Consider the following 23,389-nt stretch of genomic DNA (forward strand, 5'->3'; position numbering starts at 1 on the left):
ATGGATACTAGCCACCCTAGGTCTTGCTACACAGTACTGCACGTAGGGACAGGTAAGTGTATGGATAAGGTAACTACAGGTGACTTACTGCACACTGTCCAAAGAATAGCATTTTCCCTGGTGGATACTTGACTGTGAACATTGCCACCTTCTTGCCCTACCTAAATCACAGTATATGAACCTTCTGCCTGAAGGACAAAGTGAGCCCTATGTTACACAATACCAGGAGGAAAGGCTTATGATGGTGAAATCTCTTGGCTCAACATCTTGTTGCAAAGTATCCTAGACCTGACTCAGCACCTGAACTTCAGAAAGGTTCATTGGAAAATTTTTCCATTTTCATTGGAAAAAGTTATTCACATGAATAAAAGTTGTATGTGTGCTCAAACACAGGAGGCTTCTTAAATGTCCCATTGAGGGAGGAATAGCTAAATTCCTTTAAATAACAATTGAAATTTTGATTGTTATTGCTGTTATTGCTGTTAAAAAAACCATATATTTTAATACCTGGGGCACATTATGTCCAATTTGGAAGGGACTAGGACATCTGAAAGAGCATAAGAACTCCGACAGCAAAGATCCTGAGTTTTGTGTGCACCTCAGGGAAGAAAATTTAAAAATTCCAGGTAAATAACTGACTGTGTATCTGTGGGATTCTTGCAACAGTTGTTTTAGGGAGTAAGAACCTCCTAAGACTTACCTCCTTTGCTATCTGCTAGCCTGTCTATGCTATTGCCCTGCCAAAAGAGGCTGCTGGGCAACCAGAAAGAGAAAGGAGAAGAGAAAGTTGGGATCTTCCAGTGTTAGAAATTACTTTTTCAGTAGATAAAACTACAGAAGATTATGGCAGCCAAAATGGTAGCTCCTGGTGTCTGGTGGTTTTTGTATACACTACCCACTAAGCCTGAGTTAGCAAGTAATTTCCCAGTTTATTGTGTTCAGCTCTTCAACGTTCAGTGACTTATGGAAATTTATGTGACACGTTCACAAAGGAAATAAAAATACTTCAATTGGCTTAATGCAACTAACATAAAGTTTATAGCAATTCTTTCAATAAGTAAAAGTATGAGTTTATTGGCCAATATTGAAGTAAGAAACTGAGTTTGATTGCTAAATCATCATGCACCATTCAGTCTGGTTATTTTGAAGGTGTCCTGATAAGTGCCACTGTAAAACAGTGTAGAGCATTCGTGGTGTGTTGTTCACATCACAGGCCAGTGTTTTAACCTACACAGTAGTCAACTATTTAATGATACCTGTATCATCACCAAGTCTCAGGCTTTGAAAGAAAGCATCCTAATGGAAATTGGATGGAAACCAGTCCACATATAGAAAACTTTGGTTTCAAAATAACAGTACGCCTTGTTAAAAAGCCATTCTGGTCAGCTCTGTTTGTGCTTTTGGGCTGTTATTTGTAGTTCCAAAACAAGATTGCTTTAGTGCAAGTGAGCTATCGAGTCTTGCTGTATCCATGGGATGGGAGTTACCACTTCTGACTAAGGCTTTTCAGCACCAGCCTTCACCCAGCTGTGGACTGCATCACACTTCCAGAGGTGAGGAACACCATGAGCATAGGGGTGGGGATGTATATTAATCCCAGTTTGGCTCAAACTCATGACCTCCCTAGAAAAAAAACAAAACCAAAAAACTGAATGCAGACTGTAAGATCAACACATTTCAAGAACCAAACAAAAGCAGCACAGTGTAATTGATTTACATCCTTAGGGCTTTGGAAAAGCTTATTGCTTTTAAAGGACAAACACAGTAATGGAATTCCTATTCCTTCATTCTCCTTTTCCAGGCAAGCCCAAAACTAAGAGTTTTTTACCAAGCTCTTAAGGAAGGAACATCTTGTGGGAGATGCTTGTTAAAATCTTGACAGTGTATCATTGCAATGCACCTTTCCAAACAAAACCACAAACCTAATGATTGCTCCATGGTGTTTAATGTGTAACAAGGAGTTCTGCTGCTATTGTAAAACTACCAGCTGACTTTTAACAGGACCATTAATTGATACTGTATCTTATTAGAACTCTTGTTTAAATCGCAGTAAAATGTTAAACATTCTTGAATGTATTAATAAAGAAGGGCAATTAGACATGCTTGTTTCAGGAGTCTTGATAAATTAATAAATCTTGAGTTAATTACAGTGCTGGGCACTGAGATTTATCTCTCAGAGGCTGCAATCAGTACATTCCAAAGAGGACTCTTATCACAGTTAAGTACGTGTGTGCAACAATGGTTAACTGGCATAGTAAATCTGGCAGAAATGATTGTGAGGCATGACAACTCTATGGTTTATTCTTTTCATTATCTATCATTAATTTTTTCAAAGTTTAGATGAGATCAAGTTAGCACTGCAATCTGAACATCTCCAGAAGTGTGGGGTGAGGTTTGGCCACCTATTTTTCTTCAGATCTTTCAGTACCATTCATTACCAGAGGATTTTGATCAGAACTAAGTCACATGAAATAATAGGTGACACTGTAGATAAACCAAAGCCATTTCCCACCTACCACTTTCATTTCACTCTGTCTCTGAGGTGGAAGAGCAAAGAGATTAGACTCATGGCTGAACATAGACCTGAAATGCTGACTGCTTTCTTATTGGAACCACTTGCTCTAGAACTGTATCAGTAAATACAGGAGGTGTTTGCTTAAAACTTGGTATATACATAGTGACTCACCTTTCATTTAGCACTGCTTTTAGCAAGTACATGTATTTTTACACATAAGGACTTCGATACAATACAGCCTTGCTAACATTTTGCAAATCTTCGTGCTGCAGTTTTTATGCCTGTCTGCCTGAACATCTGGTCTGCTGTAATTGGTGACAATGTTCTAGCTGATTTTTAAAGGTGCTTATTGATTTAATCTATATGTTTATGGATATCCTATATCCAGTAGTAATGCTTAGTAGCCTTTCTACTTTTACAACTGTTTCATTCTCTTTGAAATGTTGAGTTATTCTCTTGAACTTTGCCTGTACTGGCCAAGACCCAATGGGACTATTCTACACAGTATAGGGTAACTAATATGCGGATTATTTACTTTTTTATTTATCTGTTCAATAACACCCCACTCTCCCTCTGATCACCATGAAATTCTCCAGAACTCATTGCTTTTCAGACCTTGGTTTCTTAAGCGGAATTTAAGTAAAACTTGATGGAAATGCAGAGGGGAGAGAATACTCGCTCCAGCTGTAGGACACAAGAAGCCTGGACTCCATACCACTATTCCCCAAACTCAAAAGCAAGAGAAATAATGTTTAGAAAAGATGTGTGTGGTTAGTAACACAACAGTTCCAACAGTATACTTCTGACATGATGCAAACTGGAAATGACCCCATGCTGAGTACAGCTCAGAGTGTAAAATTCATTTTAAGAACACTATTCTGCCATGGTCATGCAATTTAAATGATACATTTTGCACTATCTTTTCATACTAAGGATCATTTTTTGACTGACGGAGCATGGATTTGAAGCTGAAGAACAGTACACAGGGCAGAACATAAGCAGGAGCCTTTCTTTTAAGACTGTGTGAAGAGGAACCAAAGACTTTTATTAACTTAACGTAACTCAAGACTCAGTGAAAGCAGAAAAGCTGTATTCCTCTGGAATAAGCATGGCAAAAATTGACCCACAAGCAATCACATGGAGATCACATTTTATTAACTCTGCTCTTTACTAGGCAACTGGCACATAAATACAAAAGCTTAAGTGAGTCTTTACTTCAACTGTTTACTAGAAAGATAAGACTCTTAAATGAACTCTTATAATAGAAACCCTTATGAAAGGCCATGAAAAGAAAGGTTGAAAATCTAGTTTCAATTTTTCATAGCAAACATTTCCATCAGTTCCTTTTAACCAGATAGTTATTCATGTTTGTATTAAATAAAGCCAGTGGATACACACTATATTTTGCTTTTGGTAAGCTATTGCTTTACCTGGATATTTTTTTATTAATGCCTCCAAGCTGGAGATTCCTTTTGCTGGATTCCTGCAGTAACTGACAGTCAAGTCTGATAATAAACTATTGGTCTGTGTTAGCTAGTACTAAAGAAAGGTCAATTGTTTTTGAAGCCAGAAGAGAGATTTCTGCTCGCTCTCTCAGTCTTTGAATACAATGACATTGCTTCAGTTTTACAACAGTCTCCCTGAACCCGGGGATCTGTCCCAAGAAGTTTACCTTTGAGAGGGGTGGATGAAGAATGATGATTATGACTCTAAATTCTAATCGTTATAGCCTAGCCTAGCAGAATGACAACAGTGTGGATAGCAACAGGGTCATTTCTGTAATGAGAAAGCCAGTGCTATTTGTATTGTGTAGTTTTTTATGATTAGAGAAGCAAATCTAACCAATTTGTAAGGAACTTAATTACTTTACAAATGTGCTCAGATTTGCTCATCTGCAAAGCTGTATGCCAAAAGATATTTACCCAGGTCTTGCTTGGATTAATGGTGAGAGGCCAGGCGATCAGTGCAATGTTGGTGCAGTGCAGAGCTGTGGGAAGGAGCCCTGGACTCTCCCTGAGTGGGTGGCTGCAAGCACGCTGTGCAATACTGCCTTATGCAGAGAAGTTAGAGTTCAATTTAAGTAGGCGTCTTGTTTCTGTGAGCAATCACATACCCTGTTCCCCTGACTTTCTAAAAGGTGGGATCAGGAAATCCTTGTCTCATTTTGGGGCAAGATACCACCTACTCAGTGCTGTGTTTGCTCTGCTTAAGGCAGGGACTCCCCCTCCTGCTCCATTTATGAACTTTGTGTCTTGCTGGCTGTCTGGCTGGGATGCTTGGCTGGTATCTGCTGTCCTGGGCACAGAGACAACCAGATCCCTTGGGCTGAACAACTATGAGTTAGCCTGCAGCACGTCAGGCATCACCATGTTCTGTGTCTACTTGTTTCTATCTGCTTGTGTGGATACCTGTTTAAACACTATTCAGGAGGAAAAGTTAGAGTAGTCATGATGGAGGTTACCATCCAACACACTGGAGCAGGAGTACTGTCCTCTGATGGAAGCGAACCTGTACATACTCTGGTGCCTCAACACCACCCACAAACCAATGGGTTGAGCCTCTGCATGGACCTATCCAGGTACAGTGGCAGCTTCCTCACTCCTAACCAAGAAAGTCTGCACAATGCTAGCGCAGCCTGTGGGGCTTACTTGTAAGGCTATGATGCATCTTCATCCATATTTATCAGAGGGTCTGGTGATCTGCAGTTCAGGAGAACAGAAACAATAAGTATCAGAATTGCTCAGCTGAAGTGAAACCAGTTGATGCCTCTCACAGATCTTCTCCTTCCAATTAAAATGGGAAAGTGCCAATACCTCTGCCTTGTGAACTCGGACTGTCCCCAACAGTGCTAGGTTGTAGGTCCATCTCCAATGGCAGCATCAGCTCAGGGGTCTCCCACTCTGTCACCTGGCCTGATCTGAGATCTTTTACCTTTCTTTTCTCCACCCATTTCTATTAAAAAAGGAATTATCACTTTAAACCCAAATGCTGAATAACAGTGTTTTTAGCTGAAAAGTGGAGGAAGAAGAAAAACTGTCTTCCTTACCCAACGCCAGAATTACCTTCTTTCAGAAGTGAAGTTTCTCTGACCAGTTCATCATACCACATTCCTCTTGGAATTAAATTAGCAATTCATTTTAAAACAGAAAGGATTGAGTGTTGATTTTCTTTAAAGCCTGTATTCCTTTATATAACTCCACTTCCCTTGTCCAATGCTTCCTTTAGCTTAGCCACTGAGGTTAATGGCTCTCTGGGACAGTTTTCCAAAGCTATGACAATGTCTTTTCTAGCCATATGCTTGATTTCCATGCCAGATCTGACAACTCTCAATTTCAGATGAACCATCCTGCTGATAACAGAACAACAAAAGTGAAACATTACTAACTGCATGGGGAAAAGAAGAGGTCAAAAGGTTCATGCTTTAGCACTTTGCTTAAACCTTTGCTTTCTTCACCTCACTTATATCTTTGTACAGGCTGTGGCGTCAAAACTGATCTGATTTAATTTCTGTCTTAGAAGGTAGCTTTTAAAGTGAGATGATTGTCCAAGCAATTTTTTGCCTGCTTGGGAGATATTCGCAGGCAAGTGGCCACTTCTTTCACCTGAAGTTAAGGTCTAGGTGGACCTGAGGCAGTGCTTTTTATTTTATACCCAAGGGAAGAGGATATGATCAACAGAGACAGTACTGTCCTGAGTACTTACTGCTGTCAGGTCCTCCAGATGGTGCTGCCAAAATAAGAACAGCATGTCCATCCTGGATCCCATCTCCCACTTGTGACAAGCTGCCATCCTCACAGGGATGTCACCCTCCTATTCCCATGTCCCTGGCTGGATCCTATCATGCTTTGCTCCTGTGTAATTTTTTGTGTGTTCAAATAATAATCTTGCACTGTTTATATACTGTATATGCTGCTAATAATATATTTACAATAACAATTTACCCATGATGATGATGGCACTGCTTTTGCTTGCCCCCGGGATGGCAGAAAGGGTTAAAATTAAGAGCTTCAGAAACAAGATTAGTTCATTAAGGGGGCTCCATCCTTGCAGCACTGGTGAAGAAGTGGGAAAGGGAGGTGATGATTGATAGATTTGCATGAGGAAGGGAACCACGTAACCAGGAAGACGACTCATTGCTGCTTGCATGCTGTGAGACCTGCATGGCCACAGATCTACAATGGACTCATGCTACGTGTGTATGTCATACACTGCCCACATTCCACATCTGGGGTTTGGAATGAAATCTGTGCAAGCCCCCCTGATTCACACATCCTCTCACCTTGATTACCAGAGCACGGACACATAAGTGTGAGGGCCAGCTGATTTGAGTGGCGGTGTTGCTTCAGCTGGTGCATGTTGCTCTGTCGTGCTGCTCCGTGATGTTGAATTCAGACACTGGGAGAAGCAGAGCTGTCACACTGCTGGGCATGGAGTCCCCTTGCCTGGCTCTGAAGGGCAGTGCCAAAGAGCCACCACAACTTCCCTTCCTGCATGTGACACATGGCATATGCCATGCCAGGTGGAGCTGAAAGGAGATTTTCTTTATAAAGCCTCAGTAAAACTGCCCTCTAGGAGCTGTGTGCATCCAGTTTGGAGTCTGCAAGGGAGAATGCAAACCTTGTGCTGTGGTCAGAGTTCCCTCAGGTACTGCAGATGTGCATGGCTGTCAGGCTGAAATATGGGACACTCACACATGTGTGTGACTGGTTGCAAGTGTCTTCTGTAAGTATATTCTTAAGTATACTAGTGTAGCTGTGAACAGGGCTGAGAAGCTTTCTGCCACAACGAAGGAAAGTGAAGCAAACCCACCTGCTGCATTTGCAGCAATGTAGCAGAGACAATTCTTCAGCTGGGAGAGCTCCCATGGGACTAGTATGTATTCATCCACTGTTAAAAATTGCACTCCTTTATGCAGTTTTGGAAGCATCAGTTTTGCTGGGCATGGAGTCCAGACTCCTAGGAAGGTGATCGATAAGCCCTAATAGTTGCATCCTCTTAGGAAAACTGGGTGGCAACTAGGGAAGGTTTCCACATTAAATGATGAAGCTGAGAGTTATAGCATTCTCTGATAGACAGTAATGTACCTATTGAAGGAAAACCAAACTGAAACCCGGTGGAAGCTGGGGTCTCCCATACATTAAGGGACTCATACCCACTTCTACAGGGTCAGACTGGTCCTGCCTGGAAACAACTTTAGAATTCCACAGTGATCATATATAATTGCAACAAATGAATTCGCTAATGTCCCTAAAACGACAACAGACACTGGCAAAACAAACAGACAGATGTTTGATGTAACAAAAGTTAAGCTGCCTCTTGTCATCTCTCTGTCTGTGAAAGGTTTCTTGCTCCATATTCTGTGGGAGAGCTGTTTGAGGTCTCCACTTAAAACCAGACTGAAATATAATCTCTACCCTAGATAGCCATTGACAGGAAGGTCTCCAGACAAATTAATTAGGTCAAAAAAGGAGAACATTCACCTTAAAATCAAATTCACCATACGCTTTTGGTCCCGCCAACAAGCTGGTCAGTTTGAAACAGTAGACAGGAGTAGGAGAATCTAGGTTTATTTCAAGACATGTGGAGTTATTTGTCCTTTTATTTGGGTTACGTTTCAGAATTCACAGCCACTGAAATTCAGGCTTATGCATGTGGTCCATGTAAGCTGTTTTGTACCACTTATGGAGAATGAGGACCAATCCCATGCATGGGAATCAATTTCAGCCACTATCCTTTCCTGCAAAAGTCCTCAAACATAAAGCTGTTATCAACAGATTTAATTCTCATTTTATACCACCTAAATATTGCCCACTACTCCTTAGAGCTGGATTTCACCTCAGATCAGGGCACTGCCATTATTAGCTGTATGGTAGCCAGGCAACAAACAGAAAAGATGTTGATGATTTTCTATGATGCAGGTGATTATAGTTACCCAAGTATTTAGATTAATATTAACTCATCGATACTTATGCACAAACAATTTGATGTGATTAAGTACATGAGGAAAAAGACAGTTCTTGAATTCAAGGCTTTTCTTTTCCTTTGAAAAATGGCCAGCTAAGCATTCAGAAACAGAGTGGTTTAAAATTATGTGTCTGCCCTGGTGTGCTGAGAAGTATGAAGCAATGTTATCTGCAGGGCTATGTCCTTTTCCTTCCCTGGATGCCCAACCTGTAAATGTAAGGATTCAATCTGTGGGGCAAAATTAACCTGAAGTTTAGAACAGAGCAAAGATTGACACTGAGAGCTGCATTTTTAATATCTTATTATTTCAAGCTGCATAGATATAGGGTTTTGATTCAAGGCCACTGCTGGTTTCATTGCTATTGAAAAGCAGTCAGGCTCTGAATGTAAGCATCTTTTTACAAGATATTGTAATAATGTTATCAATATTCATACTGAGAATTTATAACTAGTTTCACAAGTTTCAAAACCTTTAAGAGTTATTTACCTTCTGCATTCTGCTGTTAAAAACCTCTGCAAATTGCTACAGATCTTTTAAAAACCCCAGCCTCTTATTGGTGATTTTACATTGGCAGCAGTCAAATTCTCTGTGCTATAAGCCTTCTGGGCATTACAAGTTAATGGCTGAAACTGAGTAGCAGTAAAAGAATGATTAATGGAAAAATCTCATGTCTCCCTATCGAAGCTGACTCAAGAGCTATGCTCATATAGCAGCAGTTACAATATTTCTCAGCGTTGCAATCTCCAGACAATGAAAAATGGCATCTTACATATTTCTAAGATAGATAGTTCCCTTAATATTGACTCTATTATATGAGAAAATTGTGTTTTAAATAAGGATAAATATTGACATATTTTATTATGGAATATAAACTCACATTTGAGTCAACACGCCACAACTATCTTCTTTAGTGAATTATCGTTTAATCATTATTTAAATTTTGGGTTTATTTACTAGAAAAAAAAAGGCACTTCAAAAGCAGATCGTTTAAGAAGCCAAAGCAGCACAGAAGTAACAAGAACCCAAACATTTCAGAGACACAGAAAGTTAAGAGTGACACAACTGGGAAAAATACTGTGAAGGGATTTTAATGAGAAGGAATCAGGTCATGTTAATACCTCTCAAAACATGTGCCATTAGCTTTGGGTTTAATATATTTCATGTAGGCAGTTTCAGAAATGATGTGGGTGAAGTTCCCAGGAAACCACACCCGACGTTGAGTCTCATCAAACCCAGGCAAGCTTTGAAGGGTCATACCTGGGTGAGCATCATGTAGCTGTCTCAAAAGTTATCAATCACAGCCCTGGTGACTACTCTGCCATGAGCTTGATGGCCTCTGCAATCCCACACCCTGATGAAGACCGAAGAGGAGCTTCTGGTGTGGGGTATAGTGCTGTCCATGGGTTCTGGATCCAAATGTAAGATTATAGAACAGGGGGCCTTCAAACTTGGGAGACACTGTATGATATTGATGGTATAAGCTAGACTCTTAAGTTTGCTGATGACACTGGGATCTTTTCCATTGTATTATTGCTCACTGGATTTCTCTTCTTTCCCAGGAAAAAGAGTGTCTTGTCTTGTCTTGTCTTATCTTATTTTAATTTACTGTATTATTTTATTTTATTTTATTTTATTTTATTTTATTTTAATTTAATTTAATTTGTGCTAGCATTGGAGTTGGGATGGAAATGTTTCTTTCCACCACACAAAATACTTCATGGTTTTGAAAACAAAGCCCTGTTTTATATAGAAATGACCCTCAATCCCTTGGTGTTTTGTGTGTAAAAAGTGAGCAATAGGTACTGTGCCCATGTCCTGTGGATTAAGGCACTCAGGATACAGCAGTTCAGTGCTCTTGTGATTACTGGGCAGATGACAGATCTGAACTGGCTTTTTCTAGGTTACTGATTTGTTCTCAAACGACTTTCAGTCTCCCACTCTTTGAGCAGAAATAGGACCCTTGTCCTGATCTTTGCTGATAGATCTTTCCCTGGAACTCGCACCTCTCTGTAAAAAGATTTTGTTTCCCAGACAGGTGCTGTCATTTGGACAGCATCCTTTCTCTCCTCAATCTATAAAAAAAGTTTAATTAAAGACATTTCGAGCTCCTTGGAGAGCACAAGTACTCATTCCTATCTGGCAGCATCCTCGCTCTCAGCAGAGACGACTGTCAAAAGAAAGAAATGGCAGCTGCAGAGCAAAAGATGAGCTTCCATGTAAGGAGCGCCTAACTCTGAAAGCCTTTGAATATCAACACACAGACCTGGAAATTAATTCTCTTTAATAGTGAGAGGACCACAATATTTTGTTTTTAGGACATGTCAAGGTCTACAGCATTTCCTCAACAAATTGCAACAGAAACCTGGACAGAGAAATGGACTCTGTGGTGAGGTTCAGGTGAATATCCAGATGGCGGTATCAAGTCTTGTAATTGCTACAGCCTCCAGTAAAATTAATTTGTAAGCCATTGGCTTTCTAAAGGCCACATGTCTAAAATTACTTTTTTTTTCCCCTTTGTGCCAAGATACATTCTTTCAAGAAAAAAGTATTGCTAAGCAAAGGGCACCTGTCTAAAATTACTAAGGCTCAAGTAAGAGATTTGCAGATCAACTTTGCTGCCCTTTTCCCCTTGCGGTAAAACTATACGCTTTGCCTACTGAAAACAAGAGAACATGCCCTTGCCTTGATTTGTGAACTTTAAAAAATGCTGAAAAAAATATCTAGGAGGAACTAGAATGCAAAACTCTCCTTCAGCTGTGAAGGCTTTATTTTTCCTCCTTTCTTAAAAAGAAAATGAGGATACCATAAACATATCTGTCTTTATTTTTGTGGTCCACTGTTTTTCCTCAAAATAATTATTGCAAGGATTTATTTACAGAAATAGAATTCACACTTGAATTTGTTTGTTTCAGTTGCATTTATACCTAGTCAGAAAATCGAATTTATAACCTTCATGGAATTGTGGAATATCTGTATTTCATTTTGGTCTTCACTCAGTATAAAAAGACTAACTATCACTAGTGGAATAAAATGCTGCAAAATAGTTTGATTTAGAAATACCTAAACATTCTTTATTTTGACATTGAAGTTGAATACAATTTTCTGCTGTGAAATAGCCATCTGCCTACCTCCTCTCTCTATGTGTCTTCTCTTGTGTGACTTTAAACTGAAAAAAGGTTAGCTGTATGACACATTTTTCCACTGAAAAGAATTATTTTATTAAAACATCTTCCATCAAAATATATAATTGCCAAATGATGCTCATTAAGACCCTGATTATATCTTAGGGATAGTAAAAGTAAATTTTTTTTAAAGCTGATTTCCTACAACCGCTGTAAGAAATCCAGGAAAGACTCTGCTCAGATGGGCATGACCCGTCTTCGCTCACATCTCAGAAGTTTACCATTTAGCAGTCTGTGATATGCCTGTGCAACCTCTGCGATGTCTCATGCGCCGGATCTCAACCAACTGAAATCACAGCTCACAGTGCGGTCACTGTATTTGCTGCAGCATTAACCTGTCAAAGGACAAGAACAGCTATGCAAGGCCAATGAAGGTATTTTGTGTTCTGGATTGCTGCAACACCTTTTTCAACTTATTAGGATAGAATCATAAAAACAAACAAAGAGTTTGATTAGTTGGCATTATAAAACCTATGACAAAATACCATTTCCTGCTACTGATAAAACCAGTCATAAAAGTAAGCAAATATTTTCGGCTTTTGGAGTGGATCTGTCATGAGTTAAGTGTGCCCAGTGTTAGTTCTTACCTGATGCATAAACTGCTAAAGAGCTGGTTCCTGAAATCCTCTGTAATAGAAGAGATCATCAAGTAATAATGGCTCCATTTTTACTAAAGTTTATTTTGTGATAGTAAACATTATTATGAGACTGCTTTGTTCCCACGATAATGCCAGCAAAAATTGCTGTGCATTATTGTAAGTTATAAATCACTTTTCCAATAAAAATATCTTAGCAATTGGAAATATCACGGAAAAAACCTCAAGAAGGTACACACCTTAGTTGTTCTTAGCATATGTTAACCATTGCCACTCTATGCTGTGCATGAAAATTAAATGTACAAAACTGAGGACCGAGGGTCAGTGTTGTAAGGGTGCAGCATTGCTCCACAGTGTAGAGATTGTCCAGTGTGCTGATAACCTTCAAACCTGTGATAATAACTCTTCAACTACTGTAATCAGCTGAACTATGGCAATTTACTCCATTGCAAGATTTGTGCTCCAATTCAGATTATTAAATTCCCCTGGGCTGGAGATAGCTGTGGATCAGTCTCTCTCTTCCTTTCTCTCTCTTGCCAAGACAAATTATCTCATGGTGCAAAATGGTGCAGCTTTATCCACATGAGTTCTTTCTCCAGACCAACTGTTCCATGAAAGCAAGCAAACAGCTTGACAATCCAGAAGCTGCTTTTCTTCCCCAAAATAAAAAACAAGCTTTTCTGTTCATCCCACTGTGTGCATTCACCTGAAGGAGAATTTAGCTCCAGTTAAGTCAAAATCAGTCTCATTTTTCATAAGACCAAAAGGCTCCTGTAGGTCATTTCCTAGAAGTATATGTATATGTTGCTCTTGCAACATGTGTGGGTGTCACGTAATGCTGTAGATACTTGTACCTGCTTGTTTCGGATGCATAAGAGTCAAGCACATGTACTGAGAAGCTTCCAAATTTTGCACAAATACAGATTGTCCAAGGAGTTTAGCAGCCACATCAGACACATAAAAGTGGTATTAGGGTGGTACCTGGGTGTAAAACAAAAGAAAACAAAATAAAACTGCTTTGCAGGTTGTTTTCTTTTTCCTTAATGCTCCCTACAACTCTGTGCAAAGTAACCAAAGGAGCAAAACCAGGCTACAGCCACTGACATGAGAGATGGCTCAAAGTGTGACAATCAGCGAAGCTGGGAAGCATTTCTCTCTCATGAAGTAATGTGTGCTGATAATCCTAGATACACTTCAGCAGGAAGAACAGCTTTTTATAGGGCTCAATTTTCTGCTTTCAGTGAGATTTGCTGAGTTGTCTGGGTTACTGTGAACCATGGGAGACATTTTCAAAGGCACCTCAGGCGCCAAGGAGCTCAAAGCTTGGTGGTTCCTGGATCCTTAAGCTGCTTCTGAAATGTTCTCATTTAAAAAAAAAATTAAAAAATTATTAAAAAACCCTAAAACATGAGAAACAAATCCAAGCACTCATATGGGACAAGTGATATGTGGTGTGGGGCCAAGAGGTGCAGCAACAGGAAATAGGTCAGTGTTTTAAAGCACAGATTGAAAGCATCACTATTATTAACATTACTATTTTTGCAATGATCTTTTGAACCGGAGATTGCAGGTAATTAAATAATACTGTTAAAATAAGATATAAAGGTTCTCCCCATGTGTAGTGGCAGTGCCTGAAATGATGGCAGCAGCAGACTGCGCCCAAACCCTATGATTCTCAGGGAGCCCTGTCTCCCCTTACAATGCTCTGCAAAAGATGCTGCAGGTCTATGAGCAGTTTGCATTGCATCTCCATGCACTTGGATTTCAGTGTGTTAGCTCAGCTTTACAGATTTGAGCATCGGCGCCTGGTGTGGTTATGACTCTGACCTGGCACACTCACCCACTGGCTTTTGGCACTGAGCGCATTGCACCCAGAAGGAGTCAGTAGCTGATCCAGCAGTTGCCTGCTGTTTATAGGAACTGCTCGCAATCCCACAGTAAATTGCCAGAAAGCTGCTTTCATGACAGACCACATTCCTTTCCCCCTCATCGCTCCCCTCTCCACACGGCGTAGCTGGATTTCCAATTATGGTTGAACACTGATGTGTCTTTTATGCCCCTTTTATTTTTGTTTCTAACCTCAGAAGCCATTGCCAACCTGCTCTTCTCTTAACTAACCATATTCTTCCCTCATCACCATGAACAAGTGCGGCACCATTGAGCCCTGTGTAAATGGCCACAGTGACATCTGAAACAACAGAAATGTTAGTATTCACTTGATGGGGGTTTTTAACAACATACTTGGAGATGTCGAGGGTTTGCTTTACATCTGCAGCAAATTCACTATGTGATCTGTTGATGGGTTGCAGATGGCATCGTGAGCCACTGCTTGCAACAGAAGTAACAACCCTGGTCACATTTTACCACATTAAACAATTTATTTGGGTGGTAATTACATAGCAATTAACTGCTGCCTCACAAATGCTATGTGAGCAGTCTGTCTTTTTCAGTTTTTTCTTCTCCATCAGCTTCAGTCTTTTATCTATGGCTGGGTTCAAGTGTTCCTGCCAGAACAAGCTATTAGGAAATGAGGGCCAGCCATGATCTCTTTGGGAAATAATGTCTGCTCCTCTGGGCAGGACTGGGAGATGAGCGACCAGGGTAGTATTTTAGCTGCCACTGGATTACTGTTTCCACTTAAAGGACAGGCTCTGTCTTGATCGAAACATTTGATATCTAGTCAAAATCTATTGCCCAGGCTCCTTCTGCAGTCACTGGATAGACTAGTACCTCAACAGGGTGATTCACTCCAGCTATCTCGTGGTGAGGTGAATTTCTTGAGCTGAACATAGGGGTGATGTGAATAAGATGCTACTTTTAGATAACTATATGTTAGGTGAAAGGAGCCCTGTTCTGCATGATTACAATCCTAAAAAGTCTAAAGAGTACATGGGTGTGGAGAAAGTCTTTACAATGAGAAAGAACTTGACCTACCCGTCTTAAAAAGAAGATTTCCTTACAGGTGATAAGACGAAGTGGCTTTCTGGTATTATTAGGCTTTATAACCAAGAAACTTGCAATGGAAACATTTGTGTGGAACTGAGGGTGGTATCAATCACTAGGACACTCTGTGGTGCTTTGTGGTAGATTCCTGAACACTTGACATGAAGACTGGGCATCTTTCCAAAAGATGTGTTGCAATGCATACAAATGATGTGCTACATATTAATGGACTGAGTACTGTGTAGACAATTTTACAATGGATGGCCATTGTAATCTTTCTGAAGCAAAGTCTATGAAAATCTTCTTACATATATGTTTTTTGTCTACAAGTTTTGCTGTGCTTTTTTTTTTTTTTTTTGCACAGCTTGATGTCCTGGTAATAAAAACACATACAGAACCCTTTGGACACATAGGTTATCCAATGTTGATCCAACCGTAGGTTCTGGCACTTAGGTTGTAAAACTTTAGGGCATATGACACATCTTTGTTGCGTTTAACATATTTTCATCACTAAAATTATTAATAACCATCTTTAAAGAAGAAAGGTGATCATGGAGGAAGGCATTACATGAGGACAGAAGTGATTCAACTTTCATTCTACCAGGGGTTTCCTTTGTGATTTTGTTTGACTCACTCAGGTTCAGCACTTCCAATGCTTTTAAGATTCTTTTTGAAATCAGTAAGAGGCTGATCCATAGCTGGGTTTCAGGCTATATAGGCTGCATATAGACTTTCTGTTATAAGAGTGTGACAACGCCATCGCTACTTGTTTGACATCTACACTCAATGATGAGCTACTGTGGCTGTCTGTTATCCAGAGCTGCCAGAGCTTTGATCCCTAATCAGTCAAGAGAGAATTAGTCTCAGCTCGTAGTTTGGCACCTTCAGTAGGATGTGATCTTTTTTTTCTGATTTTCTTTTCCCGTTCCTCTTCCCTTTCTACAGAGACTGTAATCACATTATGTGTAGACACTTCCAATGGCAGATGTAGCTTTAAGTGCTACTTTAGCATAACTAAAAGCCAACTATGTAGGGCAGTCACACTTGATAAGTTTCTTCCAAAGCCTTGGCCATTTTGAGCAATGTTACTGGACACTGTGGAATTGCCTACCTTGTACAGAAGGGACTGTAAATTGATAAATTTTGCAGTATGGAGGAAAGGTGGCATCTGCAGAAGACAGGAGTTTAAAGTCCATGAAAAGTCAGTAGCATTGTTGTTTTATAATCTCCTCATGTAGCTTTTATTATCCCTGCCCATCTGTTCTGACAGAACTTCTCTATGTTCTGAACAAAATCCTGAATAAGATATTTTTCTAGTGCCATAAACTTAATATAATCTAAGCTGTGATTAAAGTAGGATTGTGGGTTTTTTACCTGTGTTTAGATAATCACTGTGACAAAACTGCTGTAAAGCAAGTACTGTGCTGACTGCTTAGAAAACTAGACAACTTCAATTTTTCTCCCTTTCTAATATTTAGCAACTGTCATTTAGCTCTGTGGCATCTGGAAAACAGCAGTCCAGCAAAAGCTGTTAACGTTATTTTGATGATATGTTTCCATCCCTGACTATCTTGCTTGCTATACCAGCTGCTGGCAGCAGTAAAATGCAACTTCTAACAGTTTTTAGAGTTGCTATTATTATTATTATTATTTTCCTAGTGTGACACACACAGCAAAAAAAGTTTTGTAATAGACAAGTTAATCTGCAGCTGGAACTTCCTTTGTGGCTTATTTCTTCCAAAATTACAAGAAGTTTCTCAGATTTATGCCAGACACAGGTCTGGAAAGAGGTTATTATTTCTGAGATTACTACTAAGCTACTTGAGCCATCACTGCTGGTGGAGATCAGAGTTTTTCCTAGTTTATATACAGGACTGGCCAGGAATTTTTTTGTGAAAATAACTGTGTTACAGAAAATCCAGTACTAGCAAAAGGGACCTTGCTACATTTTAGTTACAGATTGGGTCAACTAAATAGAAAATTCTCATTTGTTAAATTGAACTGAAATTTTTAATGTTGGATCATTTTGAGATTAATCCATGTTTGCCTAAGATTGTGACAACATTTAATAGATGTTATCTGATAAGTACTTTTTGCTACTTTCCTTTTCTTTACAGAGCAGCATTTCCTCGCGGGATAGCATAGACATCCTAATGTACAATGAATTAAGGTTTGTGTTGTCTTAAGGTAGTCTGGACTTGTACTAGCTGAGTATCTAACCAGGCACTTAGGCCTTATAGAGTGAAAACCAAGAAATTGCCTCATCTTCTAGATACGTGGTCTTCTTTAATATGGTGTAAGGTCACATCACTATCTTCCTTCTCAATATCCATGAGAAGCAGCAAAATGCTAGTATTTCTGTTTCATATATGAGAATTGAAGGACAGTTCACAGACTTGCTCTCTGTACATGAGTGTGACCTGGAATAGACAGCAAGCTATGCTGCATGCTCAGCTGCTGAGCTGACTGTAATGACAGTAAGAAGGAGCTTAGGCTTAAACCCTGTCTTTGCCAAATAGCTGCCAGAAGTAAGAGAAATGTAAACTGTTTTTTTACCTAGGCCAAGTTAGCTCTTCATGGACAGGGGAGCTTCAAATCCAATCTCTGAGCATCAAGTCTCCCTTCTCCAAAGTGAGTGAAAAAAACAGTCCTTCTTCTGGAAGAGTTCCACTTTATCTAGAATCAGCCTTCATCCTGGCAGCATCTGGGCCCCACTAATTCAGTGAAGGACCACAACTGTTAGGATGGCATTCTCTTACTCCCTGTGGCCTCCTGAATACTTACTTTATACAAAGTTGTACAGCCCCATTAAGATAAATAATAGTCTGGTGACTCAAGAACTCTCCTAGAGCTGAGTCATGATACCATGTTCCTGCTTTGATCTGGGAGAGTGAAAAGCTATGTTTCTCCTGACGCAGAGATAGGCTGTGATAACTGGTCATGGAGGACAGAAGTGGTGCCAGCCCTGCTGTCAGACTGCTCACCACCTTGGGCCTCAGAGGTGTGAGGACAAGGAGTGGTATACAAATTGTGAATACAGATGAGGTTTTGCAGACCACCAGGTCACTTTTCACGTCACTAGAAAAAGAAATGTAGCTGCTGGAGGGCCTTCCCTGCAAAAAAACTTGGGTGCCTTCAGGGTAGGCAGAAACCGAGTGGCAGGTTCAAAATTTCTGTGATAGTAAAATGTTGGACTTTTTCATCTTATGGCCTGAGGTCAACCTGAAAAGTTTAACTAACCTGCTTTAGAAGCAGGTCGTTTTTTCATGTTGCTGGTTAACCCCTTAAATGAAAAGGACTGTAACACTATACTTGTCTATGACCTTTCTGGAAACACTCCAGAACGTGACTTTGTCCCACGACTGTACAGTAAGAAACTTCCTCTTCTACTGTGGTCTAACCACTTTACGTGGCTGAGATTTATAGACTGAGCTAAAACATAGGTGTGACTGCTAAGGTGTCAGCTTGGAGAGGGGGCACAGAGGTGTCCATAGTGCAGAGCAACCTGAGCTGCTTCCTGCACTGACGATACCAATGCTACCCCAAATTTGGGCATGGGGAGCAGAAAAGAGCACCTGAGAATTTGGCTCTCCTTCTCTTGATTCCTGACTGCTGAAGGTGGAAAATCTTTAACTCACTCTGACATGGCTTCAGAGCAGCTAAGAGAAACAGGATGTCACCAAACCTGTAATGAAACTTCCATTTCTCATAGATCTTCTCCTCTACCTGAGAAATCCCAGTTTAGAAAACCTGCAAGATTACTCTGCAGGGGAACAGAAAAAGAGAGTGAAGAAAACAATGGGAGCCACATGAGAGGACAGATATGCAAGCAAAAGCTTCATTGTTCGGTTTTCGTGCTGCGCTCACCCAGCTTAGCTGTTTGTCCCCTAAAATCACAAGATCATAAATCACAGGATAGTTCAGGTTAGAAGGGACCTCAAGAGGTCATCTGGTCCCATCATATGTGTCTTACACCTCATTCAGACCTTCTCCTGACCTAAGTGTGCCAATCTGTGAAATAACATCCTTGTTATTAGGCGTCACGTTATAAGTGCATTGCAGTGATTTGCATGTCTCCAATCTGAGACATAATCCTGAGGATTTTCCTGCTCTGAGGAAGCAAACACAGCCTCAGTATTCATAAAAAGACAGGCATTAAAATAGTATAGAGTAATCTTTTAACTGTAAACAATGTGGTCACGGGATTATGTGTGAGAGGAGAGGGGAAGTGTAATAAGGATTCACATCCATGTTATGCGTGCTCCCTATTGTATCCATGGCCAGAGGAAGAAAGTTATGCGTGGATGACTGCTTAGTGGCTCCAATTCAGAAACATAAAAGAAACCCCATGTGAACTGTAAACACATGACTAATTCTGTTGGCCTTAATCTGAATTTTCCTAGTTATGCCTCCTATTGTGCCTATATAATTTATGCCTATATCGCTAAATAATCTGCATATATGTAAAAGGATACATCTCACAGATAGAGTAACTATGTAATTCTAACCATCTGGTAGAAGGCATTACATGTCTATGTATGTGCTCGTATGTTTTGTGAGTGTAGATTTCTGTGTAAGTGTATATTATTTACCAAATTAATTCCCTCATCTGCTATGTAACTGAGGGTACGTTAGGGACCTGGTAACTTTATGTTCATGCCATTTAAAACTGAAAAAAGCCCAGCAAAATAATATAGATAATTATGCAGCACTGGAGGAAGAGGGACAGGCTGGCTGCATTCCTTATATTCATTAAGAGTCTTCTGTTCCAGGCTTCAAAAATGTCAATACGATGAGCTCTCAGAGGAGTCCATGACAGTTGAACTGCATGCAGGGTCAAAATAAAGGTCTGTCTAGCTCAGTATCTCTCTCCTGGCCATCTTACACTCAGTATAGGACAAACAAGATATTCTTGGGACCGTGCAAGAGGTTCAGGAGAAACTCCTTATAAGAAAGGAATCATTCACTGGCTCGGTCTTTTATGTGATGCTTGCTGAAGGAATCGATACAGGTCATTTTGGGGTAAGGCATGGAAGGAAATAAAGGGAGGTGTCCTGGAGTTCTCCTCTTGTTACCCTTCACCCTCTTGCTTAGTTTTCAAGCCAGATCCTTTGCTGAAAAAAGCAAAACCAAACACAAGAACAACAAAAGCAGCATCCCAGATAGGGCATCTCCTCAAAGGATAACTGCTCAGCTACTTCATTTCTTCAACACATTCCTTCTCAAAACTCTCCTTGCCTGCTAGTTTCCAAGACCACGGTTTCTTTGTTCTCACACTTCCGAGTCTTGACTTACTTTGTCCTCTGCCCCTTGGGGTACAGGGCTGTTTTATTCTGTTTGTACAGTGCCTCTGATTAGGGGATGCCTAGGCAAGGTATCCCCTAAGGCCCTTTCTTCTTTCCTTGTCTCTGCCTGACAACTCAACTGCTCTGAGAGGCTTTGAGGTGAAAGTAGCCTCCTGGTCCTCCTGAAGCTTCCTGGACATGGTCCTTTCCAGCCTGAATTAATCCCTGATTTTGTGGATTTGTCAGGGCGGGATTCAGCGAGGGAAAAAAAGCAATTAGCTGTATCTTGCCCTGGTTTCTGCACCTCAGGAACAATCACTCCAGCTTGTGATGAAGCACAATCTCATCACGTCATGCCAGAGTCTACCATGTGGTTGCTTACATCTGCTCAAATTAACATAGGGTTAGGTTCAGTTGGCCAGACGCTGACACCAGCTGTATTTAGTTCTCACAGCCTTGGCAGGTGCAGTAATTCGATGAGGTTAACCACCAGTTAAAGGGATGCAGAAACCAGTTCTCATGTTTCAAGCTATTGTATTTTGTGTGGTAGGAAATGTCCCTTCTGTCTATATGGTTATTGATCATATCATTAAAACGTAACAGTGGCTGGAAACTAGAGCTATGCAAAAGCATCAGCAGTTTTATTTCCCAGAGATATTGTCAAGAAATATCACCTCCCGTGCCCTCTCCATCAGGTTTGTATTAAGGTGAACCCAATGTTTCTAAATTTAAAAAGAAAATGCATAACAATTGATATGCATTGAATTTTTTCCTTTTTTTCAGGCACAAATTTAGCAAGGATGAAAGAATGATCAAAGAAGCAGACTTATCAGAGTCAACCTGAAACCCAGCTCAGGTATCTATTGCTTTTGCAAATGTTGGCCAAAGTTTTGGATCAGGAATGAAGTAAAAAACCAACCCAAAGACCTCCATTCCATCATATTAATAGCAGGAGTGTGCAGGGAATCCTGAGCACAAACACTGCGTATTTCATGCCAATTGTCCTTATTGGATATTTCCTATTTTAAGAATAGCATTTGAGTCTTATGCTTCATCATTCCTTTACAATTGATTCCAAAACATGTAAAATTCTCACTAGAGTAGATCAGAGCCTGATCTACAGACCACTGTATTGTTGGGAAAGCCTTTCTCATTGGCTCAAGGCCTCTGGAGGTGGCATACTGAGATCACTGTATAAACTCACCATTTAGGTACCTGATCATGGGTGTTTCACTGACAGCATGACCTCCCTCAGCGGCTCTCACCTTCTTTTTCCTACTCTTGCTAGGAGAGAGCTACCTTATTGCCTCTGGGTATAGCACTTTGCACAGTAGTGCCTTATAATGTTGTGCTACATATGTAGGGCATCACTCGTGGTGTGACCAACAGCCCTTTGGCTGGATTGATAAGTTCTATGGTGTGCAGCTTTCCCAAGTTGTATTATGTCTGGTTTATGTTTAATTGTCTTTTTTGCAATCTCTTTCAATTTCTGAAGTTATGGTTAAAAAAATTAATACATTTCTAAAGGCTACTAATTGCTAATTAACCCAGCATGGGAAGAGTCCTGGTGAAATGTGTGCTGTGTGTCCCCATACATGCCAGAGCTCTCACAGGGTTCACACAGTTTGCTCACTAAAACCAGTCCTATGTATCTTCATTAAGCCAGAAATTATAGGCACTATCACAGCTCTAATTCTGGCTTTCCACATCCGTATCTGAGATTGTGCGTAGCAAAGGTACCACTTCATTTCCAAATAATTTACAAAGAGTGTATTTTTCCCCACTGAGAAGTTCCATTGTAACACCAATCAGCAATTCAGAGCTTTCAATTAAATATCGTGCCGTTTAAATGGCAGTAAAAATGAAATGGTAGAGCAGAATGGGAAGGAATCTAAAAACAGGTGCAATTACACTAATTTTTATTTCAGACTCTTAAATTTTAATGCCTTTTACAGGCACATGAATAAATGAATTATGCAGGATTCACAACTGTTGGGAATTAATTCATACTGTTCCAGAAAGCTCTAGTTCAGCAGAGGTAGCAAAGGGAATAATAGGTTCTAAAGGCGCCAGCTGTTGGCCATAGGCCTTCCAGTGATTCCAGGTACATGCCAACAAGTTACAGCACCCGCTGTTTGGCTAGGGATCAGGGGGAGCGATCCCACCATACCCTGACAAAATCACTTCCTAGCAACATCAGTGGGAGATAGCTGGCTTCTCACTTTGTCTCCATGGAGAACTGTGGTGCCTCTTAATATTTGGCACACTTCCCCCGCATCCTCAAGTACTATTGACAATATAAGTTGCTTTCTCTTGACAAGCGAAGTCCCATACTTGTGACCTTGGTAATTGTCATTATTAGCTCAGTTGCCTCTCATGAAGATCCAAACATTGATTTGCAGTTAGATTCACACTGCATAAGCGTATCTGTAACTTGGGACCATTTCATTTAGGCTCCTTGTGGGTTGCAAATTTCCTTCAATTCAAGGCTGTTTACACCTAACGGGATTTACACTTGCTAACTGTAATTTTGGAGCTGAGGCTGCTGCTGTGGTCAATGGAGTTTGAACATTCCTCTGAGGATTTGATCCTCTGATTCTGAGGTCAAGTTTGAATGTTCCTCTGAGGATCTTACTTAGATGTCTGAAGTCTGATGACATGAATACTACTCCTTTAACTCTCTGAGGCAAAGGATACATCTCAAAGCACAGCTCCAAAAAGAAGCACTGATTTGATTAAAACAAGCACCTCATTTCTCTTCTAAAGGCCTAGTACATCCATGAAAGAACTGGAATAAGGCTTGACCTGGGTTATTTTATTGCTTTAGGCAGCAATCCAACCCTTTACAAATTTTAGGCAACACCAGCTGCTGATCTGAATCATACCAAGCCCTTTTTGCCATG

The sequence above is a fragment of the Ciconia boyciana genome, chromosome 2 (assembly GCF_034638445.1).
Source record: "Ciconia boyciana chromosome 2, ASM3463844v1, whole genome shotgun sequence".
In the NCBI taxonomy this organism is placed as follows: Eukaryota; Metazoa; Chordata; class Aves; order Ciconiiformes; family Ciconiidae; genus Ciconia; species Ciconia boyciana.